Below are 21969 nucleotides of genomic sequence, written 5' to 3'. Positions count from 1 at the left end.
TGGCACAAGATGTAGGTCAATGGGTTGATTTCTTGTTGAAAAGACAAGCTGTCCGAGGAGTGTATTTTGGTGCCCAAGGTTTTTGATGAGGTGTTAGTGGCAGAAATGGAATCTCGCTTGCAATTATTGGAAATTCCACCCTTGTTTTTCAATATGAAAATGACACATGTATTGCCATGGGCGCTTACTAAAGACTATTAGAGCTTCATACGACATAGGTTCCCAGTTTGGGTGGAAACAGTTGGATTTCCACGAACTTGGAAGCATTTCTTGCCTCTCCTAGCTGCTCAATTGGGCAAATAGATATGTCCCCCAAAACTTGGATACCAATTCCAATAGATTTTGTGTGTTGTGGGATATGGATGATCCAACACTGTCAGGAATAATGATTGACTCCGGTGATCCAATGGTAGGCAAAAGGACGTTTCAACTCAAATGGGGAAATTTTGCAAGTGCATGTTCAATTGTGGAAAATTTGGCCATATGCAGTTTGAATGCCAAGAATCTTTGTTGAAACTACCACCCTTTGCTGTTCCTTCATCTGGAACCCATGTTGCCTCTCCCTCCTCTTTGTTTGTGAGACCAAAGATGGGGGATGCTAATGGAAGCATGCATTCCAAATAGGGAAAAGATCAAAATAAAAGCATTCCTAATGTGCATCTTGCTACAAAGGCATATACCAAAGGTAAAGCCAAAATGTCAGATTCTATTGATGGTTGGCAAACTCCAAAGAAGCCAGATAAGCCTCGTGTTTCTCCTGTTTCAAGAAATTATGTGCCTGCTTTGGATGCGAGAAGTGGTGGACCTTCTACATCTATATCTCATGATCATAAGTCGCTAGTTGAAGTGTGGGACAGAGTGGTAGGCTCATATAAAGATGCTCTACTTGGTTCAACATCTGGGTTGTTGCCTCTGCATCAGAATCCCCACCAAGAAACGCATATGGAGTCCACTTTATTGATTGTTTAGTATGGAAGTGGATGTGCCCATGGGCAATACCACTTGAGGATAGTGCCTCATGCTTGTCTTGTAAATACTGTACATATGCATTCTCCTCTTAGATGCTTTACTTACAATATGCGTGGATTGTGCAACCACAACAAGTGGAAGTTACTTTGGCATTATGTACATACAAATAAAGCAAATATAATGGTGTTATAGGAGCATACTTAGCATGCTTTTGTAGGGCAATCTTCGTATTATGTGGGGTTCTGGATTTCTTACACTGTTACTAGTGCTTTCTTGGGTGTTTTGATGATGGTGCATCATGAACTGCAACCGATTTTAGCTCATAATGATCCGGTGGGGCATTGGATGGTGGTTCAATGTCTTGTCCAAGGGAATATTTTGGAATTTTCCGGTATTTATGATTATACTACCTCGACACAAAGAAGTCATCTTTGGCAAGAGTTGGTCAAATACCCCTGGCATTCACATGCTTTTTGGTGCGGGGATTTTAATAATGCACCTGCAAACACAGACAACACAACGGGTCATTCTCATATGTTGAGCTCTGAATGTTCTTCTTGGGCTTCCATGGTCAATAATATGGGTGTCTTGGATCTATGGGCTAGCACGTACTCTTCAAAGTGGGGTTATACATTTACTCATAATGCTCACTCTGGGTATAGCACATGATTGGATCAATGGTATGTGCTGGGCACTCTGCAATATGATATGTTTGTATGTGATATGAGGATTGATCATTATTTCACCTTATTTGATCATTTTCTTCTTTGGCTCTGGGTCTATTTCGAGGCATTGGATGTAGATTTCCCGCTCCTTTGTAAGCGGTTTTTGCATATTAATAATGCATATCTTTCACATAGAGCATTTTAAACTTTGATTGAAACGGTGATTCCTCCACTTGTCTCTCATATGTTTATTGATGTGGATGTGGCCTGGCCTCAACACTAAAGGGCATGGATGGGGAGAGATGGGATCCGCGGTGGGGGTCAAAAGTGGAATCTCGAGGCCAATGGAAGGTGGAAAAAAGTAGGCACCCGTCGCAGGCATCCAAACTCGAACCCTCGCCATCGCTGTGAGAGCCCAATGCACTAACCGCTACGCCCGTGATGCTTTCATTGACATGTGGGCAAACCATGAAATGATAAATAAACTTGGACAGACTCCCTGCTTGTCCAAGTTTACTTTTTTGTGTCCTAGTTTACTTTGGCCATCTTACGGTTGCGCGCATCTTGATCTTCGTGTCCTAGTTTCACTGTCGTAGATCCCACTGCTTGGGCTTTATTAAATTGCCCGTGCCCTTTAGTGCTGAGGGTGGCTTGGTATCATTTTGTCATGCGCATCCAGGAAATAATAAAGGATTATGGTTCACAGTACATGTACCAGTTGAGAAATAAGTGCAAGAAGATAAAGAGACCTGCCAAGCCTTGGGAAGTCTTGCAGATACTAGAAGGCTTACTGATTCAGACCGAGAGGAATTATGTGCAGCTAAAACCTCGTAGATGCATAATGATGAGAGAAAACTTGAAAAATGGAAAATTAGATCTAGGCAGTATGCTTTTATGGATAAAGGTTGTTCATCAAAACAATTCTTTAAGCATTTGCATCATTTGAGGACATCTGCCTCTATCAAAAGGGTTAAAGATGAGGCTGGGCAATGGACGACCAAGAAAGGTCAATTTGCAGACTCAATGGTGGATCATTTTCAACAAGTTTTTGCCAAGCCCGAGGCTCCCTTGAGTGAGGTTTTGCAAGCCAGATAGTTATTGTCGTCTTATGTACATCCTATATTGACAATGACTGTGTGGCTACCCTTGAGGCTAGTTTTACTGAGGACGAGTTGCACGACAATTTTTGCACCTTGGTCGTTGAAAATCCTGAATGGGACAGGCTTATGGTTGCATTTTTCCTTCGCTTTTGGGAATTCCTTAAGCAGCCTCTCCTTTCCATGATAAATCATGCATGGACCATGCAATCCTTGCCGCAATCGAGGAAAGAAGGACTGTTGAAATTGTTGCCTAAGCAAGCATTGTGTGAATACTTCTCACATTGGCATCCAATAACGCTTATGCTGGTTGTTTACAAATTGGATTGAGTATGAAAAATACACCGGACAAGATGTGCTTATCATGCAGATTGATATAGAGAAATAATTTGACACTATTCATTGGGACTTCATTGCTCAGATCATGACGGCTTTGGGCTTTGGGCTTTGGGCCCAGGATGCATCAAGTAGTCTATTTCCTTTATAAAAACAGTCAATATATCGGAATTCTTGATGGTGAGATGACTCGGTTCTGGGATTTTGGTCGATTGGTCAGGCAAGGATACCCTTTGAGTGCCATGTTGTATGCTATTGCTACACATCCTCTGTTGTTGTATCTAGACTCCTTAACAGCATCTGGTCGGCTACATGGATTGCAATCGCCAGCTCATAATCATTTTGTGGTACAAGCGTATGCAGATGACTCCATCTTCTAGCCTAGAAATCAACCTGAGGATGTTCGTTGTGTTATGGAAGCACTACATATTTATGGGTTGTCTGCAAGTGAATTTCCAAAAATCTAAATTGTTTCCCTTGCATCAAATGGATTGGCATGCTATGTTATGGCTAGGTGAGATAGTGAAGCATGATCAAATTGTAAGGAACCTCTGTTATTCATTGGCTTGGTCGGTTAACAATGCAAAGTTGTTGCAATGGGTTGAGAATAAATTGAGGTCTAAATTGCATTATTGTAAATTGTCTACTTGTCTGCCCCATGTAAGACTCAGAATAGTACAGTCTATTTTGGTGGCATACATATAAATTTTCATGCCTTTGTTGCATTGGCCACCCCGTTGTCTTCAAGACATGGTAACAATTCTACAACCCACAAGATGCATTCGTAGTAGGTGATATGTCCACCAATCAGAAAATATGGCACATATGCCTGGATTGGCTTCAAACTCGGAGGGTGACACGATAAGGTGGAGGTTGCTTAAAGTACCAATACATTGTATTTAAGCGTATTTGTTCTTAATGTAACCAGTTGAGCATGTTTTATTGTAACAAAATCATATATTTGTCTTTCTTGCAAGTTTATTGTATAAATTTAAAAGATCGATGCAATTAAAGGTTGTGATGGATTTGTATAGATTTATGAAATCACTTTAAGTTTACTTGTTGATTAAGTTTAAAATATTGATGCAGTTGAAGGAATTGATGGTTTACATTTATGAAGAGTTAATTTGTCTTTAAGTTTACTTGTTGATTATGCAAGGTAGCTGTCTTTCTTACATGTTATTTTTGCTTCTTCACTTTCTTTCACTTTCAATCATTCTTAACATATGTGTCACCTGACCAAAGGAGATGGCATGAGTACCATCATCCATTCTTGTCCCAAGGCATAGGCCCATCACACCGCCCATCCCCATCACACACCACATCTTTGAAGTGATCTAAACAATCTGAGTTATCTATATCCACCCAACATTCACGCAAGTTCTTGCGATACCAATGTTCTAGTGGTGGTGGAGGTGGATGTTGTGGAGATGGCAGCACCATGATAGTTCCACCCTACCTTGTAGTTGTAGAGCACCTTCACCCCTATTGTCTCTTACCACTTCCATACGTTCCACAACTTTGCTATCCACTCTAGCTTTTGTCTGATGGTCATACAGTCTTTAATTCACATTGCAAAACACCCATTGTGTCACATTACAAGATCCACCACTTAAGATCCCTTGCTTTGGGGCACTAGACACCCTTGGATTCACATCAGAGGAGATCCTGATGACACCCCTATGGTTGTTGGGTTTCCAAGCCCAAGCGGTGTCAGTCCGTGGATTCAAGCCCTTTTGTCTAATAAAGTCGTGCCTCATGGGTACACACTCTATGGCATGCATGTAAACGTCAGTTAAAGATTGAGTTATGCATGGAAACTATTCTTCTATATATGTAGCCTTTTAAACAATCAATATAGTGAAAGCGTGTCTTTTTCTTTGCTATGTTGACTCTCTCTATTCTCTCTCTCTCTCTCTCTCTCTCTCTCTCTCTCTCTCTCTCTCTCTCTCTCTCTCTCTCTCTCTCCATGGTTCCTCGATGGAACCCGCCATACCCTGTCCACTCAACAATGGTGACCCCTCACTTTCATTGAGATCGGCAGTAGGAGCTTCTTTACACTATAGATTGGTCCATCTAATCATACACACTTGAATGACAAAGGAAAACAAATCTTTAAAACATGCACCATCTTTTCACATAAATCTATCACCATCACATCATGAAGAGATGAAAGTAAATTGATGGTGCGTTGAAGGATCATGTTATTGAGATCCTTCTTCGCCAGTTCCTTGTGTCGTCTATGGAGTATTGTTTCTCCATTGAATGGATAAACTTGAGAATATGTGAGTATTGTAAGCACAAATGATCAGATGTTTGCAAAGTGCTCAAGAAGGGAGGAGGCAAGCCACCTTGGATTGACAAAGATGATTGAAAATATGCAAGAAGGAATGGCACAACAATCCCGACCAATGGAGCTAGTAGAGAGAAGCCGCTAGGATGTTAGTAGAGGTAAGGAGTTCACATCATGTTACTTGGGAGAAATTTGAGAATGATTTTGTAGGTTTTTTTTTTTCTTTTATAGTTGAAGATTTTCAATTTGTAATTGCTTGTTTCAACTTTTTGTTGTATTTACTATTTCTAACAGTAGGCCATCACTGGAAGGGATCCATTATTGTTACTTTGTGTTTTTCCATTCAATTTTATTTTCTAAATTTTGTTTGTTCTCTCTTTTTATTTTGTAGAATCCACTTGAGTTGTCCCTACAACGCAAGGAGATGTCATCATCGAAGTGGCACACTAAGTCACTTTCTTATATTTTGTTCTCTCTTTTTGTTTTATAGTATCCGCTCGAGTTGTCTCTACGATACGAGGAGATGTCACCACCAAAGTACCGGACTAAGTCACTTTCTTATATTTTTTGTGTATCTATGCATGTATAAATATCATTAGAAAAAGCCAAAAAGTTTCTAGTTTCACTCTTTTTGTGTGTGTTTTTGGCCAAAAAAATGGAGCAATCCACAAAAATGGAGCCTCTAATTTGTAGAAATTCCCCAAAAACCCTTCAAATTTCAAAAAATTCAAAATTCCCTTTTATCTATTTTGGTTGGATTGTTCAAGATTTTTCAATCTCTATTTCTTTTTGACAATTGATATTCGTTTTTGAGTGCTTAGCATGTAATTTGTCACAAATTACCTCGCAAAAAAGGCAATTATGCCTAAATTAATCAAGCACTTCATCTCCAAAGACTATATAATCAACTCAACTTCTAGTTAAAGCATCTTTTATTGATAGACAATCGGTCTTCTTAGAAAGTTAATTTTTTTTTAATCTTTGGAGAAATTTAATCTCACAACCATGGGTATTTTGGTAATCTTGGAAAATTTGAAGGGCATTTAGGGAATTTATGATAAAATATTGGGGTATTTTGGGAATTTCCACAATTAGAGGGGTATTTTGGTAATTTTTGCTAAAAATAATTTAAAAATAATAATTCAGTATCAAACAGGCTGAGTTGATGAACAAAAAATACAAAATCAAAAAGCCATGATGAACAGGCATGTCAAATTTTGTTCAATCCCGACAACGATGATGGGAGGCCTAAAGTTAGTCCCACAAAGCCTGCTTTTGGAAAATCTTAAAAAATAGAGCAAACAAAATCCAAACGGCGAGCTTTCAAAGGGAATTCTATACTTCACGAGCTATTAGGACTAACGGCAGGGTATGAGAGAAATTAAGTTGGGAAACCCAAGTATGTTTAGTCCAAGTAAGCCAAATAGAACTGTATTCTAGACGCAAGCCTCACAGTTTACTATGGTTGATTGTTGGCTTTGTCACCCTTAAACAAAATTACTTGTAGACATTACTATTTATGGTTTTCTACGTCCTTATGAGTGTTGCTATCACAGCCGCTATTTAGCAACTATGATAGCTAAATAGCGGATGTGATAGCGATGCAATTATTATCTAGCATAGTGATGTTACTGTATCAATGCTTTTATCAACATTACGAGGATAAAAAACCCAATCCAACAATATCAATATTTGGAACGTAAGTCTTAAGCATCCTTATCATTGTATACAACATGAATAGTGTCCAGTCAAATGGACATTCATATAATTGTATATTGAGTAACCAACTCCTGCTTGTGGGACAGGTGACTAACCTCACTCCTATCTTATTGCAGACATAGCGAGAACCACAAATATAATTGTCAATCCATGGGACGAAGCCGAATCGACTAGTGCATAGAGGCTACAAGAGGTTGTCAATCTCTTGGAAAAAAACAAACAACTCGCATCTAACTCAAACTACACACAAATGACAGAAATCACCAAAAGCTAGTCACTCATCGGCAAACAAATCACATCCGTTATAGCATCAAACGACATCCAAACATTATGAAACTTCTAGGACATGTTTACATTACAAGTCTTAAGCACACATGCTTATGGTCTCAAATCTCACTTTAGGTCAAGTGCAAAAATCACGATTATTAACAACAATGAGTTTTTAACCTAGTCGTTTTTGACCCAAAATGCTTCTAAATTCTTAGCAATGATGCCCCAATACCCCGCCTATACTTATTTTATGATTTTGAAGCTCAAATTACTATTTATTATGAAATTAGGCCGTGGGTTGGCGATGCCAAAAGCTACGGATTACCATGAAATGCTTACGTCAATGTGTGTAGAGCTCTTACCTGTGGTTGCAACACAACAGATGGCACTGCAATGTGACAACCGAGAAGGGAGTAGGAAGCGCGAGAAGGAGAGAAGTGAAGCCGTTAGCTCACACTGTGTTCCTATTATCCAAAAAACTTTAAAAACTTACAAAAATTGGTTTTTATACCTTAGCCAAGGTTTTTGTGGTCGAAATTAATAATCTTGGAGCTCTAACTAAAGACAGGTTGATACAATTTGGAAGCTTTAGCCCCGGCTCATCAGTGGAGGGTGAGGAAAAAGAGAGAGAGAGAATATTGGTGGGAGCCAGACAAAGATGGTCAAAGGGAAAATCAAAGGAGAGTGCAAGGCTAGGCCTCCCAAAGGGTAAAAAATAGGGAGAAAAAAGGAAAAAATAAAAATGCCAAGGGGCACTAGCGACATCGCTAGTGCACTCCCCCCCTCAAGTGCAAAGAGAGCAAAAGAGAGCAGATGAAAATGAAGCGGCTCCATCCTTCCAAAGTTACCAATTTAAGGTGCCAAATGGGCCAATGAGAGGGCAGTTTCCCAAAGTTGAAGGCCCCCCAGTATAAAAGTCATTTTTTAATAAAATTGGGGGCTTCTTTTGGTGCGGTTTGGAGCCTGCAAAGTGGAGCTCTCTGACAGAGGAGTGTGCCAGTCAAATCCCTTTGTAATTTTTCTTGAAAAATGGCCATGGTGATGGAATTGCAAGCCTTTTGTACATGCCTTTTGAAGCGTAATCAATCCAGTGTTGCCCCGTTTTGGTGTCGTTTCCCCTTCCCCCCTTCTCTTTCTCCTCCTTTTGTGTTTCCCCTCGGTGCCGGCGGTGTGGATGTGTATGAAGCTATGGACCGATTTTCATAGGTGAGGAGGGCCCTGATGAGTGGATGTCGGATTTTGAGCTGTATATGCTATCGTTGCATATGCCAAACGAGGATAGCAAGATGCAGACATTTCCTTTGGTGATGTGGAAAAGCTTAAGTATGGTATGAAGTTTTTGAAGGCAAGCCGAAGCAAGCATGGCCGGCTCTGTGGTGAGGTTTCTTCATGACTTTCGCAAGGAGGCGTCCCCAATAGGGATGGATGCAAAATTGAAGGTGCTTAAACAAGATGTAAGTGAAGAGTTCAATATGTTTTTAGGTCATTTTGAAGATTATTGGACAGAACTAGCACAACCATGCAATTGGCTAATAGGGATTACTTCAAGCTGGATAAGTTTATGGCGTCTCTGCACCCTAAGGTGAGAGAGAAAGTTGATTTTGAAAGCCCAAAAAATTACAATGGTGCTATAGCAATTGCACGGTTGAAGAGCACAAAGATAAAGAAGAAGATAGAGCAGGGTGTGTCAGAGGCTACGAGACAATGGCCCCCCTTCAACCGCAACGTCCGAGGGAGGCTATGCATGAAGAAAATCAAGGAAGCCGAGGTGTAGCTGTTGTGCCACAAAATTGGGTACGCACGGTGTAGGATTTGTTCAAGGAAATGCAGGAGTTGCGGCTTAGCGTGATGGATAGAGGACAACTGAGAGGAGCAAGGGGCAGGGCAAGGCCGCTGCCAGGTAGGTGCTACAATTGTGGAGAAGAGGGGCACTATGCACCTGATTGTCCTTAGTCATAGAGAGATAGAGGAGGCATTTACCCGTTGTTTGCTAGAGGTTAAGGTCAAGGGCAATTCAATGGTCCAAGAGAGCAAGCAGTGGAGAATCCTGCGCAGCCAGTTCCGCCAAATGGAGGTGAAGTCCCAAGAGTGAATATTATCGGGCTGGATAAGCAGGATATCAAAGTTTTGATCAACAAGAGGGCAAGAGCGGGAAGGGACATGGAGACAGAGTGGGAAACCAGAGCTCGCAAAGGCAAGGAGAAAGTGTATGAAGGTAGAGAGCAGCCCGAGACTAGCAAAAGAAGGAGACGCCGCAAAATCAAGCAAGCGAATTTCCAATTAGGACGTGGCTATCCCGAGTACAACTTGCTAAGTGATGTTCAAAATCAGAAAGCAAACATTACTTTTGGTCATCTGTTAGCTTTGAATCCAAAATTGAGGAGGCAATGGTCCACAAGTGTTAACACCAGGCTGCCAAGAGCTAAGGGAAATGTGCAAGTGGTGCAAAATATGGCTTTCAGGGTAGGTAACCTGACTGAAGTTCTTTTGCTGGTGGATGCGATTATAGAAAAGAGGATGCAAGTAGATGCCTATATAGACGGTGGAGCGCAGGTTTGTGTCATGAAGGAAGCAACTATGAAAGAGACGGAAGTCAAGGCAGTAGCCAAATCAAATATATGCATGAGGATGGCCAACCATACTAAAGCCAAGTGTCTGGGTGTGGCTCAGGATGTGAAGGTCAAGGTGATGGGCATAGAGTGCCTGATAGACTTTTTTGTGATGAAGGCAGGAGATAATGCTTATCTGATCATTTTGGGTAGGCCATTGCTTTGGGCAATAGGTGCTAAGCAGTATTGGGATATCAAAGTGTTCAGCTTTCCTAACAAAGAGAAGGGGAGACATATTGTGCTTGATTTGAAGACCAAAAAGAGCAGTTCCCATCCTATGATAGCTAAAGATGAGGGTGACACAACGAGCTACGAGTATGAGACAGAGACGACCTATGATGAAGGCTACACTAGCACAAAGGAAGAGGAGAGCAAGGACGACATGCTAAAGATAGATGCAAATTTATTCGGAGTCACCATAGGCAACTCCCCTCCTAAAGGAAAAGGTATGCAACCTCAAGCTCATGGTTTAAGCATGTTGAGTGAAGATTTGACCAAGGGTGAGAAAGAGAGTTATGTTCATCTATGTGCATCATATCCAAACCTGTTTGTGATGGAATACAAGCATTTGCGTGGTGCAAAAGGGGTAGAGCACAAGATTGCTCTCAAGGAGGGACATAGGTCTAAAGCACAGAAGGTGAGAAGACTAGGGAAAATCCAAAAGGAGGCCCTTTGGCAGGAGATCAATAAGTTGCTGGATGCAGGTATCATATACCGTGTGAAAGAGTCATAGTGGATCTCACTAGTGGTTATAAACCCTAAGAAGAACAGGAAATGGAGGGTGTGTGTTGACTACAAGCCACTAAATGCAGCGGCGAAGAGAAATCACTATCCGTTAACGTTTCAAGACAAAATCTTAAACAAGGTGGTTGGGGACAAAAGATACTCGATTATGGATGGATTTTTGGGGTATTTTTAGATAGGGATTGCACTCTAAGACAAGTTGAAGACCACATTCATATCTCCATGGGGTTGTTTTGATTACTACAGGAAGCCGTTTGGGTTAGTGAATGCATATGCCACCTTCCAAGATTGGATGAACAGGGTATTTGGTCCATACTTGGCCGCTTTATCAAGGTCTTCATGGATGATATAGGCTGCTACAGTTCAAGATTAGAGCACCTGTTGAAGTTGCAGTTATGCTTTCAAAGGCTTGATGAGGAAGGAGGTCAACTAAATCCCAAGAAGTGCAAGCTAGCACAACCTTGAGCACATATGTTGGGTCACGTGGTGTAGAGGCTGATCCCGAGAAGGTGAAGGCATTGGTGTTGATGGAGCCTCCATCAGATGCTCAAGGTTTGGCTTTATTTTTTCATAATCATCTTTCACGCTTCTTTTGGATGTTATCACAATATGTGCATCCTCTTCAAAAGAGAGCTCAGTAGGTGCACGGTTACGAGTGGGATGAGGAAGCTCAGGAAGCTTTTGACAGGGTCAAGGAAATTTTGTCTCAATTGCCAGCCGTGTGTCCTCCCAATCGAGAGGATGACTTTTATGTGTCTATGACAATAGGCACGGTTGCTATTGGAGCGGTTCTACTGCAAAAGGTAGGGAGAAGCTACAAGCCGATGTACTTTGAGAGCAGGGTGATTAGCCCAGGAGAGGCTACCTACACCAAGGCAAAGTAGTGGGTGATGGATTTAGTCTTCGCTTGCAGGAAGTTCAAGGTGCATTTAATTGTGCAAGTTTTTTGTGTTGACAAATAACAATCTATTGCCAGAGGTAGTGCTACATTTGAAGCCAGGAAGGAGAATTATGAAGTGGGTGTTGGAGCTGCAAGAGTTCGAGTTTGATTTCAAGGTAGATCACACGAGTTGGTCTCACTTGACGGACATTCTCGTCAGCAAGGCCTTTGATTTGCTAGCCTATCCAAGGGTGGTGCAAGATGAAGCTAAGGAGGAGCCTAATTTAGAGAATGCTTTTACAATGTGGTTTGACGGAGCGTATCAAAGGGTAGTACAGAAACATCAATAATGAGGTGGAGTATCTCACTCTGCATTTGGGTTTGAAGCAGTGTATAGAGTTTGGCATTTCAAGATTGGTGGTGAAGGGAGATGTGTTGCTAGTCATCAAGCAAGTGCTAGGCCAATGGCAGATAAAGCGGTATTCTTTGAATCATTGGTTATTTTCCATCAATAAAATGCTAAAGTCTTTTGAAGAGGTTCAGTTCAAGCACATAAGAAGAGAGCAGAACCAAGAGGCGGACCAGTTAGCAAGTAGCAAAGTGCAGGTGCATGTTGCAAGTCTATATGTGGCCCCAGCCATTTATGCAAGCACAGAGACTCTCAAAGAGATTGAGGGGTTTTTGAATACAGGGCAGTGTCCAGTGGGTTTGTCCAAGTTGCAGAGGAGAAGAGTAGTCAAAAGGCCCACAAATTTACACTCATAGGTGAAGATCTCATGAACTATGGGCGTGACAGAATGCCAAGAAGGGTGTTGTACAAAGAAGAGATAGGTATGGTGCTGGAGCAATGCCTAATTGGTTGTCCTTGCTGAGGTATCCCTTGCCCTAGTCCCCTCATAGGTGCTTTTTGCATGTTATTCATCATTTCATTCATCCTTTTGAGCATGTCTTCTATGGTGGTAAGCGGTGCTGAAGCAGTCGTTCCCACTTGTGCTGGTTTGGTAGATGTTGTTTTCTCGCTTTGATTATCCTTAGGGACATCTTCTTCAATGAAAATATCACAACTATCTCCTACGTCAATAGCATCTAACACACACTCTTCTAGGGTCATATGCTTCTTGCTATACAATATAGCATGAAGTTATTTGTTTAGCAGTCCCTCTAGAAACAATGATACTAGTCTTTCTTCTGCAGGTATCTCTAGTTTTGGGCATCTTGCAATGTATAATTTCATTCTAGTTGCACAATCCCTAATAGACTCACCTTGTTTTTGTTTGAAGCTATAAATTTGAGCTACCGTATTATGTTTGATCTTCGTTTTGGAACATGTAACTACAAATCCTTGAGCTAATGTATTTAAGTCCATGATTGACCTTGGTGGAATGTTTTGGAACCATGACATTGCTTTTCCTTCTAATGTCATTCCAAATCCCTCGAATTGAGTATGGAAATGAAATATGTGTTCTGCTCTTAGCACTTGCTTAAATCTTGCTAAGTGGTCATATGGATTCCCAGATCCACTGTATTTTCTGATCCATTTTGAAAATTAGTTGGTTTGACACGTCTATTTGGTTCAACTCCCGGTCTCCTGGTAGTTGGTCCTATTCCAAGTCCTTCAAACCAGTCTATTGGAAATAGTGACTCATGTAGCCCTGGACTAGCTTTAGTGTCACCCGGTTTTCTTCGTGATGAGATAGTTTCTGGTTTTTTAACATTACTCTCAAAAGATCTCTTGCGGAGTTCATCTCTTGGAATAGTTTCTGGTCTTGTTGGCCCAATATCCAATCTCTTATGGAGTACCCTTGGTATTTAATTTGTTCCACCTCTTCAAGACTCATCATAACAAAGTTATTGTTATAGCAATCCCTAAATAGGTAGGTTGGTAGATTTGTTGAACCTTGTCTTTGATTTTGAAGATATAGATAATCTTCATGGGTGTTAACTGTCCTGATTTGGCATGTGAAGTCCATACAAGATCTTTGACGTTTCTATCCTCCCAACAATAGAGTCCGATCCTAGGATTATCCATGCTAAGCCGTTTCAAACGCTTCAAATCAACTTGATCGTATCCCTTGAATTCTAAAGTCGATGGTCCCTCTTTTGCTACCATGTCTAGAATTATGGTATTTACTTCTAACCCCCATTTGTCTATCACATCAAGGTTTCCAACTTGTAAATATTGAGTTCCCTTTTTATCCATGTACACTTTTCCTTGTTTGTTTGCCCTGATTTCCTCTTCAAACTCTATGTCATGGTCATCAATGCAACTAGCATACTCTTCATTAGGATCCACGTAAACCTGAGCTCCATGGAGATTAGTTTTATAAAAGGTGACTATGTGCTTATATTGCATTGTCGTTCCGATTTTTGAATGAGTCGAATAGGAAGACATTTCAGATGTTGATTCTGAAAAAGTGTCTGAGACTTCTTCAAAGATAGTGTCCAAGTGATCTCCTTGGTTCACACTCTCTCTGGTGGATACTCTACTAGAGGTCCCTCCAAATATGCCTTGGTTTGCTAGTATATGACCAAATCTAAGGTTCATATAGACTTGTAAAGCCCTAGATAGAGTACTTGCCGTCGGATTGACTTGTTGTCAACTTTTCTTCCACTTGACTTGATTGCAACTTCTCTCAAGCTTTTAATTCCTTGTCTGCAACCTGATTCCTATATCAGTTTTAATCAAGTTAGCTATTCTTTCACAAAGATTGTACAATTTTTGCTAACTATTGTGACTAGTCTATGTGTATCACTTCAATTTGAGCTAAGTGAGTCAGCAATTGAGACTTTCAGATTCTACTTTTGCAAAAAGCCAAAGACTAATCTGCAATCTGCAGACTGAGTGAACATGTACCAATCTGGATCCGATTGAACCCAAAAGTGCCTGGTGGCCTTGTATTATGTTGGTCTAACAGTGTACAAGTTCAAAAGTCAAAAAGTCTATCTCTGTTTATCAATAGTAAATAATTACGATTATTTATTTTTCTCAATTTTTACACTTTTTGGCTTGTTTTGCCAAGTACTCAATTGGTTAAGGTCTCTGGACAAGTTTCACTAAGTTTGAACAAAATTTGTCCAAGTTATCAACTGTTTCGTGTCCGCAGACTCAGTTTTTGAGAATCTGGCTTAAGTCTCACTTTTGTGATCCAGATTTCACCAAATTTGATTTGTGTGGTCTACTTGATATACTTGACCTTGTGGTATACTCAAAAAATGTGCAAAAATGTCCAATTTTGTAGCAGATATAAATAATCGTGATTATTTACTCCTGCTATTTTTATGCAAGTTCTTACCACAATCTTGACACAGATTGGTTAATCAGCTTAACTTAAGCTTCTTAGCCAAGTTTCATCAAGTTTGGATAATTCATGTTCAGATGGTTAACAGTTTTGTGTCTACAGACTGACTTTGCAAATTTGGCCACAGTTTTCACTTAAATGATCCAAATCTTGCTAAATTTGATTTGTGGGCTTAATATAACATGCTAAAACTAGTGGTATACTAGGTTGGTCAAAAAAGTTGAAAAATGAGACAAAAGTAAATAATCGCGATTATTTACTTCTGGCAAATTTTTGCTTCTTTTTTATCAACTGAGCATGTTCACTTGTTTAACATATAAATATAAACCTATAAGTCAAGTTTCATTGAGTTTGAACAAAATTTTCCTAGTTTACACTCAAGTTCTCGACAATCAGTACAAATTTCAGATTTTACCAAGTTTTTGGTTAGTTTGGTGATCCAAATTCTATGGGCCTTTACAAAAGATGTTTGTATACATGCATAGAGTTTTTGATATCAACCTTGGTCACTTTTGAGCTGAAAGTAAATAATCACGATTATTTACTTTAGGCCTAAAATGAGCACTTTCTTCAACTTTTTCACTGGACAGTCTTTTTTTATGATCTATTTTAAGCCTTTGAGTCAAGTCAAAACTTAATTTGGCCTAAAATGTCAAGAAAAAGTAAATAATTTGAGTTTTTGAAAGCTCTTGAACTTTTTACCTCAATCTGTCCTTAAGCTTACCCACTAGTTCACACAACTTTTAAAGCATACTCTCCAGTCGGATTCAATGGTGGACAGTCTTCTGGTGCTATTTCTAGCCGTAGACCTGAAATTCTGCAACTTCACATAAACAACTCACAATTGATTCTTTTGGATAGAGCAATGTTCTCAAAATCCCACCTCGGATTCTACTTATCCTACTCCTAGGTTCTACTACAATGGGGTTGTGGAAAGTGTCCACAAACACTCGTTTTCTTGTTTTTATGGGTTTTTGAGCCTTGATCTTAAGACAACTCTTGAAAAACAACAGACAACTCGCATCTAACTCAAGCTACACTCAAATGACAGAAATCACCGAAAGCTAGTCACTCATCGGTAAACAAATCATATCCGTTAGAGCATCAAACGACATCCAAACATTACGAAACTTCTAGGACATGTTTACAAGACCTAAACACACATGTTTATGGTCTCAAACTCACTTTAGGTCAAGTGAAAAAATTACGATTATTAATAGCAGTGAGTTTTTGACCTAGTTGTTTTCGACCCAAAATGCATCTAAATGCTTAGCAATGATGCCCCAATACACTACCTATACTTAGTTTATGATTTTGAGGCTTAAATTCCTACTTATTATGAAATTAGGTTGCGGGTCGGCAACGTCAAAAGCTACGCATTACCATGAGATGCTTACATCAACGCGTAGAGCTCTTACTTGCGGTTGCAACACAACAGACGGCACTGCAATGTGACAACCGGGAAGGGAGTAGGAAGCACGATAAGGAGAGAAGTGAGAGCCGTTAGCTCATGCTGTGTTTCTATTATCCAAAACTTTTTAAAAACTTACAAAAAATGGCTTTTATACCTTAGCCAAGGTTTTTGTGGTCAACTAATAATATGGGAGCTCTAACTAAAGACAGGCTAATACAATCTGGAAGCTTGTAGCCCCGACTCATCATTTACAATGTTTATCTAGAAAGTAGGAGTTACAATATTCTCGATTCATCAAAATAATAAGTAGTTTTACAAGAAAAGCTCGAAAAATGTTATTCGAGTTAGCTTGCTGCTAGCACTGCGAATGAAGCCTTCCACTAATGTCTACACAAGAATAATTTGTATGACCCACCCCAAATCCTTAAAGTTTAGTGGACAAGTAGATTAGTGTCTCAAAGCATCCAAGGCATCGACACCACCATTGTACCACAATAGAGCCATGACAAAGAGCCACAACAATACTATCAAATAATACAGTCGAGCAGGGGAGACAAGCCTCGACCACAAAAAGATTTAGACCACATCAAGTACCACAATAAGGTCCATGATAGAGAGCCACAACAAGACCATCAAATAATACAGTCAAATAGGGGAGACAAGCCTTGACCACAACAAGATTCAGACTACATCAAGTACCAAAATAAGGCCACCTGAGGATGGAGCATCACAACTCCATCACCTCAAACATAGGAAAGATAACCAATAGGCTTTCACAAAGAGCCAGGCACCGTCGGAGAAAAACTACCGCTAGAGAGACAACATCAATAAAGCGGGCGTTAAGGGAAGTCAACCCCACCAAAAGCCACCGATGCTACCAAGGGTAGCGAGCCCTGCCACAACCCGCCGCCACCCCTATAGGAAGCCACCAAAAAGTACAACCAGGAACCAGCACCACCAAACTAGCAAGGGACCAAAGTCAAGATATGACCACAATGAAAAGCATGGCTGCAAGGAAGCCAACCCCATGCAAGAAGCACACTGAAGTGCCATGGAACATAGCACCCTTGCCACGAGCGTTGACGGTCCCATCCAAGCGGATCAACAGAACAACATCAAAGAAACAACAACCAAACCACACTTCGGTGTCAACCTTTTCTACAAGAAGCCCTTCTACAAGATATGGTGGGCCCTACACTCCAGGGCAGCAAGACACACTGGCAACAAGGGCCATCTCATACATGATAGCCCCCAAACTTTCTCAATATTGCCTGCTCCCCACATATACGATCTGACGCCCTTTCCCAAGAGTTTGTCCAAATTCATCAACCTGCAACACTTCCAACACTGCAGTACCATTTCCCACAGAGCAGGTGGCCTACATGGAGCTGTGATTCCAGAAAGAAGGGCCAACACAAATGGCAGGCAAGCAAAGATGGTTGAGAGGGGGAATGGGAACACATCTGACAACACACAGAGATGCCTCTGTATAGCCCAAGGTACTCACAACACCCTCGTCCACAAGAAATCACCATCAAAACACCACAATTTTGCAAGAAAATCATTGCTTACGCACATACCAATGCACACATGCATTACACAATCAACAGAAAACAATCACCCCAATTTTTCCCACTTCTAGCACTTCCACAGCACAACACCTCTCTCTCTTTCACTCTCTCACACATAGACGGCCCGAGGGGCACACACCACTCACACACACCAGCATCCCACACACTAGAGCAGAGTAAACAAGAGAAGGGGGAAAAGACGGCACAAAATTTGCCAGTGATTTGCTTCTTCGTCGACAAAAAACACCTTATACAATCACAACATCAAGAATCACTCATCAACCCCACACATACTACACCATCACATGTAACTTTGGCCCCATAGGTCATATTTGACCTTCATAAAATCTCTCTCTCTCTCTCTCTCTCTCTCTCTCTCTCTCTCTCTCTCTCTCTCTCTCTCTATCTATCTATCTATCTATCTATCTATATATCTATCTATATTTTTCTCTTTCTATATCTTTGACTTTTGCCTCTCTCTTTCGATCTACCTCTATCCCCTCCTCCTTTTTATAGATCTCTCTCTCTCTCTCTCTCTCTCTCTCTCTCTCTCTCTCTCTCTCTCTCCCCCCCCCATTTATTTTTATTTCTTCCTCTCTCTATTTCTATTTCTCTCCATCCCTCTCTCTCTTCCTCTCAGGGAGATCACCTAAGAAAAAATGTAACCTATCACTTTAGTTCAATAGAAGGGCATTTAAAGTTCTTGAAACTTGCAAAAAATATATGTAGAAGGATACTATTTTTTAAATTACTATTTTTTTTGAAAGAAAAGGGTTCATTATATTCCTTAAAAAATTCACAGATAAGGGGTGTTTACAAACATGTTTGAATGCACGTGATATGGTAGTTTTACACATAGTGATCCCCCCGAGATCTTCCTTCTCTATCTTCCCTCTCTCCCCCTTTTCTCTCTCTCTCTCTCTCTCTCTCTCTCTCTCTCTCTCTCTCTCTCTCCCTCCCCCCCCCCCCCCCCCTTTAACCACATGTGGAGGTGGGTGCTTATATCTCTCTACCTCTATATCTCTCTCTACATCTATCCCCTCCTCCTTTTTATAGACCTTGATCTCCCTCCCCCCCCCCCCCCCCCCCCCCCCCTCCCCTCCCCCTCTCTCTCAGTGCAGTCGTTTTTTGACCTAGTAGACAACAGTCCACTCTTTTGATCATAACTTCTTCATCCGAACTCCGATTTGGGTGATCTATAGCCTCAATCGAAGAGCACGAAATCCTCTACACATTGATGTAAAGACAGAAATTTTCAGAGTTATGGAAGGCATTTCTGTAGCAGCATTTCCGAAGTGAACAGGTTCAACAAAATTGATTCTCATCTCCTATTTTACATACAATGTCTTCCGGCACTCGCAAGGGTTCTTCTTCTTCAACAAGGTCCACAACCATTGTGGAAAATGATCCAAAATCTCCTAAGTGTGGAGATAGCAACATAACCACCCAACCAACGACATCGGAAACCATGATCATGGCGTACTTGGTATCATTGCAAGAGACCGTAAACAAACAAGGAGAAGACTTACGAGCACTTGCAATGGAGAATGGCACACTAAGGGTACTTGTGGTTGAGAATGAAAATCTCAAGAGGACACTTGAGATGCAAACAACACGTTTGATGCAACTTGAAGAGGAAGTCAAGGAATGTAAACGCTCTCTTGTGGACTTGAATGCTTTGAAGGAGCGGATGAGCAAAGTAGAGCATGACCATGTATTGAAAGAGGAGAAATTTGACACTATGAGCCGGGATGTATGCGACATGAAAAATGTATGCACAAACAAGTCTTGGGCTGATGTATGTGGTAGCAATGTGGTTTCTAATTCCTCACTCATGCAAGCTATGGTTCAAACAAAGAATGTTGAGAATGTAGATGTGGAGGAGTTGAAGGAACGGGAGCGACGTTCCAAGAACATTGTTATTCGTGGAATTCCTGAAGAGAAGTTAGAGACACCTCCTTCTCTTGCCATTGTTATTGAAGATTTCTTCAAAACCCACTTTGGCATGTCCGGAGTTATGGTCTATGGAGCACATAGAGTGGGGAAGCAAGGAGCTCCTCGCTCGGGAGAACGGCCAATTGTATGCACCATGCCGGATGAGACCAAGCGAAAGATTATCCTTGATAATAGTTGGATCTATTTGAGGAATACAAAATGTTTTGTATGTGAAGATCGCACTATTAAGCAACAAAATATGCGTCGCAAGGCATATGAGGAAAAGAATAATAAAAACAAGGAAGTCTCTCATGAAGAAAATGTGCCCAAGGAGGAGGCAAGTCTCTCAAGCAAATAGGGATGGGTGACCTATGAGACCGAGTTACAATTGAAAATATGCTTTTGGAATTGTAATGGATACCCATGGAATGCGGGGGTTGGCATTGATGAACTAACAAGCAAAGCCGATGTTGTACTTCTTGTTGAAACTTGGGAGCATGATACACAAAGGATTAACGGCTTGGAGGATTACAATGTACATTCATTGATGTGGTCAAAGAATCTCAAGCAACGAAGAGGACAAGGAGGGTTAGCATGTATGGTTAAGAAAGGATTGGAAGATTTTGTATCAATTGTGAAAGATGACAAGTACAAACGTTATGTATGGCTGAAAATTATGACACCAAAAAGAGCACCTATTTTTGTAGCCGGTTGCTACATTCCTCATCATGATTCTCCCTTTTATGCTTGCATGGATAGAGATCAACCATTTTCTGATTTGGAAGAGGACATTGCTTATTTCAAAGGTGAAGGTGATGTTATTGTATTTGGGGATATGAATGCTCGCACAAAAACATTGCAACATGATACTCAACAATTTGATATGCCATACATTTCAAGGGAGTTGTAGGAAGTTCACTTGTATGATCGTACTTCAATGGATGAGAAAGAGCCGGATCACTATGGAAAGTTACTTTTACACATGTGTAATAGCACGGGTATGCTCATTGCCAATGGTGTATCTTTGTGGAGTGGAACCAATGGATTTACATGTAGAAGACATAATGGGGATAGTGTGATTGACTATATGCTACTCTCTGAAGCCATCATGTATCGCATAAAGAGTTTTATGTTTGGTCAATGGACCCCGGAATCCGACCATCGCACCTTATGTATTGACCTTTCATGTGGAGAAGCAACTAAGCATGATAATCTCAGCCAAAGGAAAGAGAAGTTATCACTATGTATGGATTTCAAACGGGCACCAATGTACATTGAAATGGTTGAGCAAAAATTATGGATGACAAAGCTTCAATGTGATGCACCATTGGAAACTAAATGGGAAGCTTTCAAGAAAGCTATTTGTTCTTGTGCAGAATAATGCTTTGCCATAAAGCATCTCCATGGTATCAACAAAGATAGATCACGCAAAAGGTGGTTTGATAAAGAATGTCAAGATGCTCGAAAGTCCTTGATAAAGCTTGATGCAACTATGGACAAAGACAACTATCAAAGTCATTTGCATACATACAAGGCATTGATTCAAAAGAAGAGAAGAAGATGGGAAGTAAAGCAACAAGAATTTCAAGTCCAAGAAAAGGCACATGCATGTGGAAGATTTTGGAGAAACTTGAGAAGCAAGCGGGTTGAGAATTTTGGTAACTTGAGTCTAGTGGATATGTACACACATTGTAGGCAATTATATGAGCAAGAAAATACTGAAAAAATACCATTTTATGGTTCACTCCCATGTATGCCGTCTTTTTTTACTATTGAGGATGTATGCGGTGGGCTTGAAAAGTTGGCCACTCGCAAAGCGGGAGATCTTCAAGGTATCAAGCCGGAGATGATCAAATGGACGGGAGATTTTACCCATGAGTGGATGTGTGATATGTTCAACCTTGCACTTCAACATGGTATGCCTTATGATTGGAGTACTAATTGGGTTAAGCCTTTGCATAAAGGAGGGGATGTAAAGAATGTAAGCAACTACCGGACTATAATGATTGGGTCTCTTATGGCAAAGTTATTTGGGTGCATAATGGAGATGAAATTGAGTGATTGGGCTGAAGAGAATGACAAGCGTGCAAAGGGACAAGCGGGTTTTCGTCGATGCCATAGCACCATTGATCATCTTGTCACTCTTCGTGTTCTCATGGAGGAAAGTC

The sequence above is a fragment of the Adiantum capillus-veneris genome, chromosome 28 (assembly GCF_014529385.1).
Source record: "Adiantum capillus-veneris isolate H3 chromosome 28, ASM1452938v2, whole genome shotgun sequence".
Lineage (NCBI taxonomy): Eukaryota > Viridiplantae > Streptophyta > Polypodiopsida > Polypodiales > Pteridaceae > Adiantum > Adiantum capillus-veneris.
Note: the sequence above shows the minus strand (reverse complement) of the source record.